The sequence below is a fragment of the Oreochromis aureus genome, linkage group 6, assembly GCF_013358895.1.
Source record: "Oreochromis aureus strain Israel breed Guangdong linkage group 6, ZZ_aureus, whole genome shotgun sequence".
NCBI classification, from domain to species: Eukaryota; Metazoa; Chordata; class Actinopteri; order Cichliformes; family Cichlidae; genus Oreochromis; species Oreochromis aureus.
Genome location: NC_052947.1, coordinates 20,451,572 through 20,457,698, shown reverse-complemented (window position 1 = coordinate 20,457,698; position 6,127 = coordinate 20,451,572). Strand labels below are relative to the sequence as shown.

Here is a 6,127-nt window from a genome sequence, read left to right as displayed (position 1 = left end):
CTGCTCTAATTAAATAGGTTGCCAACTCCCAGTAAAACAGAAGGACAGGAAGAAGAAATTACATAATATTCATGTTGTGAGACCACGCAGGGCATAATACCAGTAGATGAATACTTGAAAAGAAAAAGTAGTCAATCTGACCTGGGTTCTGGAGAAAATTCCGACCAAGATGAAGGCCATAACATGACTAGTGGTCAGAATGAGGCAAAAAGGTATACTGGGGACAAACCGAATCATTTCCACAACGGGTGCTCCAGGGAAAATTATCAATATGCTTTTTGCAACATTTTGTTTGGTGGTGTGCTGTGTGATTTTTCCAATGTGAAATATTGGCCATGGCTCCAAAAGTTTGGGAAACACTGCTTCATATAACTAGAAAGAAATGCATATTACCACTGTAATGTAGGTGTCCACCCTATAGTGTTTGCAAACTGGTAAACAGATGGAAATATCTCGCTATGATTACAAATCAGGAGCTTTAGTGGCTTAAGCAGTTAACAGACAACACCCAGTCTGACATCCTTTTTTTTTTTTTTAACAATTTGCTGTTATAGGACAAAGGTACATTAAGTTTATTTAATAGATAAGAAGACAAAAATCAATTAAAAGAACATCAAGAGCAGGTCCTGGTTTATGGAATCTGCTCGCTATTGTTATCACTCTCGTAATCTCTCTCTCTCTCACTGCCGTCATCTCCAAAATTTTCAGGGGTTCCTAAACAACCAAATATCACATGTTGCCATATAATCTTTTGATTGGTTGACAGGATACAAGTCAGCAGCTTGTTGCTATTTAAATGTGCTGTAGCAAAAGGATTTAATCAGGTGTGTTCTTAAATATTGCCTAATAGTGTTTCCTCTTATATTAAGATGAGGATGTTTTCTAAGAATTACAATTTCCCAACAGTTACGCAAATGAGGTTAAATCATCACTTGCAACTGTGTATAAAAAGCTCCGCTGTCAGTACAACATTACCACAATCATCCACATCTCTGAGACAGTCTGCTGAAGTTGTGAAGACCTGACGGTAACATTTCTCATCAATCTTTTATTGCTCCTGTATTTTCAGTATAATGTTGGTGGAATGGTGATTTTGCTGATGGCTTTGAGTACATCTAATCAGAATTATTGTTAACAGGTGAAATCACTGAAACCATGATCAAGGTTGTGTTTCTGCTTGGATGCCTGCTGAGCCTTGCTCTGGCAAATCCTGTAAGTGTAATATGACTGAAGACTGTACTAGTGATGTCATCTGTAATATAGGAATATATCTTGTACAGTGTGTGCAATTGTGTTACCACAGACTGTATCAGTGTTCCTGTACGGTCATATCCAAACAACACATTTGCATGTTTCTTTTTTAAACAGAATGACTCAGCACATGAGCGTGATGCACGTTCTTCATCTAGGGAAGGGGTGAGTCTCATGTTTGTCTTTCTACGTTTGAACATTAGACACACTGGACTCTCCGATATGATCATATCCACAGAAAGCCATTCAACAGAGAATGCATTATCCCATGTAATAATATTTATTACTGATTTTCTTGCAGACCACTGGGACTACCACAAATTCTCTTGCCCTGCTAACAGCTCTTCTACAGAATCCAACACTTCTGCAGAATCCAACGCTCCTTGCAGCGCTTCTTGCCGCTCTACGATAAGCTGCTCCTTCACCAACAGCTACTACTGTTACAAAGAATGAATTGAAAATGAACCAACAATGAATAAAAACCCATGTTGAATGGCATTGTTGTTTTTCATAATTTATTCACACAGATTATTGAAAATCTCCACTTATTTTTGAATGACTTGGTCTTATAGAGAGTTTAAAAAAGCTTGCACGATTCATAGGTCAGTGTTGTGGCTCAACAGAAAAACAAAAATCTTTTGAAATTCTGAATTATTTTCAGAAAGCAGACCATTTTCAATGAAAAATGTCTTACTCTCTACTCTTGCTCAGCTGATTAATGTGTCACAGTGCAAAAACACATTGAAAAAGGGGTGGCTGGAGCTTAGGAGGTAGCACAGGTCATCTACTGATTAGGAAGGTTAGTGGTTGAATCCCTGGCTTCCCCAGTCTGCATGCAAAATACTTGCCCCAAGTGTGAATGTTAACTAGGAAAGTTAATATGGTTGAATGTGGCATAAGTTCTGTTGAATCATCCTTTCAATGCCTCTCTCCGTCTCAGCAAAGTTGATCCAGACAACAAAGTAAAGCTAATATTCGGCTACGAGCTCGACACGGAACTCGATGTATATGGTTCGGAGCCGCGGACCTGTTTTATACACGCGCGTAATATTTTTCTATACGAGATAGCTGCAAAAAGTGCCGCTCTACCTAATGTCCACCCTACTGTTACTCATTTTATATTAAGATTTAAAAATCTAGTTGGTATTGGTATGGCGAGTATCCTTCAGCTAAAGTAATAATACTCCCTCCTCTGAATCCAATGCCTCCTCCCATGCTTATCTCCCATCCGATGTGGACAGCGGCGTAGCTGGAGGTGCGATCGAAGATTGCAGCGGTACACACTGGAATATTCTCCCATGTTGCTTGTCTGTGTTTTATTGTGTTATGGTGTGCTGATATCTGTGCATTCCTGGATTATCCTCATTTTTTTTTCCCTTGCTACCTAGCCTGACCTGTCTCCCCAGTGTGATGTTTGTGTATTGTATGTACGGTCGGCAAGGTCTGTCATCTCGGTTGTGGGCAACTGCAACTGACAAATAAAGGCTATCTTTCATCTCATCACAGAACAATAGTACTTTCATGTAGTTGCAAAAAGCTTGATAATATATTAAGTAATCCAAAGTATTTAGAATACGTTACTCTCATTGAGTAATGTAACAGAATACGTTACAAAATACATTTTGGGGCATGTATTCTGTAATCTGTAGTGGAATACATTTTAAAAATAACCTTCCCAACACTGGTCATGTGCTCTGCTTGATAAGAAACCACATAACGAGAAGATTTAGTTTCTTAACCCTCTGGGGTCCAGGGTATAATTTGCCGTTTTTGACTACTTTTGATTTTACCCCTATATTCAGGGGTGCATATAAGTGGTCTGCAGGTTCGAATTCGCTGTCAAAATAAAAGTGGCGCAACCGGATAAGAAGTTGCAACGCGCGTTTGCGTACATATAAAAGGCACTGTTTTTGTCCGCAAAAGTGGGATTTTCACGGCATATTCTGCACCACATCTCTGTGCGTTCATCATTTGTTTGAAGCCAGCTCACCTCCTGCAACCACTTTTCAGAGAATACGCGCTTCTTTTGCAGTTCGGACTACTTCTGACATTTCTTTTGAGGTGGAGGAACACCAAAATAACTGCTTAAAGGAGCTTGCTTCTTCGACATCTTTAAGAGTTCTAAACAAATGTCTGTCCTCCTCCAGAAAATCTTATGTATGCAAACGCGCGTTGCAACTTCTTATCTGGTGCGCGTCTTTTATTTTGACAGCAAATGTGCACCTGCGGACCACTTATGTGCACCCCTGCCTATATTTCACCTTTAAAAACTGTTTATCTTGACTTGTTTGGTATCATTATTTTCAGCACCACCTCAAATATCTGAAATGTGAGTTGTTTTTTTCATTTTGACATACTATATTAGCACAATTAATCTAAATTGAGAGAAAAAATTTAAAATCCAAGTAGAAAAAAGTTGTATTTTTTACTGTTAAAACCACAAACATCTTTAACGAATCATTTTCATAACCTGAAATGCAAATAAAAATTATGCACAAATTTTGAAAACAACAAAGTTATATGGTACTATTTGCCTAAAAATGCAGCCAAGGCTTCAGGCGTTTTTTATATAACCATTTAAAACTACTTACAGAACAATCAGGTGTGCTGCATCAAATAAGAAGGCACACAAATTATTTGTGCAACTCCAAAAAAATAGTTTCTCTCCACTCTCAGACAGAGGAGAATAGCACAGGCCTAAACCCTGCAGGTCTGACGACAGGAGGTGTATCAGTCCAGTTTTCCAGGTGGAGACAGCGTTTAGACTGCAATCTGCCTTTGGTGGCTTTTTTGGAGCAAATGTGACATTCAGCAGTATAACTGACACACAGCACAAAACAATGACTACAGTACACACTAACTATAGCCTGCAAACATGCTAAACGTCACTAATGTCTCACTTGTGAAAACTTACTCTCTCTCTTTCTTTTGTCACTCCTAAAACTGCCCCCTCTTCCTAAACAACCAAAAGCCACATGTTGCCATATCATTTTTTTGATTGGCTGGCATGGTAAACTTTAACACCAGTAGGGAAGGGGTGTTTTTTCTTTTTCTTTTTTCACTCGCAAGCAGAGAGTATTTGCTAGCGCTGTCCCTAGAAAATGCAGTTTTTACCGTTTCTTCACGCTGTAAACACCACTGTTTTGTTCAGAAAAAAACATTGCATGTATTTTTTATCATAACTCTGCTTTTATGTGGCCTATCAGCACAATTTTAAAACTGGTATATAGTTTGAAGTCCACACTTTTGACCGAAATTGAAATGGAGACTCTCGGTTGCTGCATCTTGTTGCTGTGTCGTCTTCAATTGGTCATGTGATTTTGACGCGCTGACGCGTCTGTCGACCCCAGAGGGTTAAGACTGTGCTTGGCTGGACAGTGAATGGGCCACTTAATTGAGAATGCTGTGGAAGGCCAGGATGTTTGGCAAAAGTTACTGCTAACATAGTTTCTGCTGTCACACTGGACAAGCTATGGAAACAGCAGTTCAAGGTGGACTTTCCTGAGAGCAGCCATGATGAGCAGATGGGGCTGTCAAAGGAGGATTTAAAGTTCCTGGAGTTGGCTGGCAAAACAGTGACCTTGAGGGATGGGCACTACAGCATTGCCCTGCCATTGAAAGACCGAGACATAAGAATGCCTGATAACCATGCAATTGCTGAGCAAGGTTTGAAGAAAAGGTTCATCAGAGATAAAGACTTTCACAAAGACTACACTGCCTTCGTGACAGATCTCATATCTAGAGGATATGCGAAGATAGTGCCAGTCGCAGAATTAGAGTGGAGTGATGGGAAGCTTTGGTATATCCCTCACCACGGGGTTTACCATCCTACCAAGGGGAAGATGCGGGTTGTCTTCGACTGTGCAGCATCATTCCAGGGTGTCTCTCTTAATGCGCAGCTCCTGAGTGGTCCTGACTTAACAAGCGGTTTGGTTGGCATATTGATGAGGTTCCAAAAAGAGCCTATTGTTTTGATGTCCGACATCGAGGCTGTGTTTCACCAGGTGCATGTGGCAGAGGAAGATGCTGACTTATTGAGATTTCTCTGGTGGCCCAGTGGTGACTTCAATCAGAGCATGCAAGACTACAGGATGGGTGTTCATTTGTTTGTGGCAACATCTTCTCCAAGCTGTGCTAACTATGCCTTGTGGAAATGCGCAGAGGACAACAAAGCATACTTCAGCCAGCAGGTGTTTGACACCATTCTGTATAGCTTTTATGTGGATGACTGCCTTGCTTCAATAGGCTCTGAAGAAGAAACCATCAATCTTTACTCAGACTTCAGGGACATTTGTGCCAGGGGTGGCTTCCACTTAACAAAGTGGATAAGTAATAGCCGAAGCGTTCTGGCAGTTGTATCTGAGGAGGAAAGAGCAAATGAAGTTAAGGACCTAGATCTGGATTGTGATCTTTTACCTGTTGAGCGAGCATTGGGAGTGAGGTGGTGCCTACAGTCAGATACATTTAAGTTCTGCATATCCATCCCAAACAGGCCATTGACTCGGAGAGGGACCCTATCCACAGTAAGCTCCTTCTATGACCATCTGGGGTTCCTTGCTCCTGTTATCTTCACAGCCAAGAGGAACCTTCAAGATCTGTGCCAGAGTGGGATAGGATGGGTTGATGCTATACCATCAGCAGTTGCTCAAGAATGGAAAAGCTCGATAAAAGAATTGCATCTGTTGGACAACATCAGCATCAAACAATGTTTAAAACCTACTGATTTTGGAGAGACGACCACTGCTCAGTTTCACCACTTTGCAGATGCGAGTGAGAAGGGCTATGGCGCTGTTACCTACCTGTTGCTGCACAAAAGTCACTCACAGACACACAGTTCTTTCATAATGGGAAAGTCCAGGGTGGCACCTTTAAAACC

At 40.8% G+C, this 6,127-nt stretch overlaps 1 long non-coding RNA gene across 1 annotated transcript; it reads left to right on the top strand.

Annotated features, from left to right (window-relative positions):
* The first annotated feature begins 887 nt into the window (after positions 1–887).
* Positions 888–1,737, top strand: LOC120440566. Its single transcript, XR_005613340.1, has 4 exons — positions 888–1,027; positions 1,139–1,212; positions 1,369–1,416; positions 1,553–1,737. It is a non-coding gene; the product is annotated as an uncharacterized LOC120440566 (long non-coding RNA).
* Positions 1,738–6,127: the final 4,390 nt, after the last annotated feature.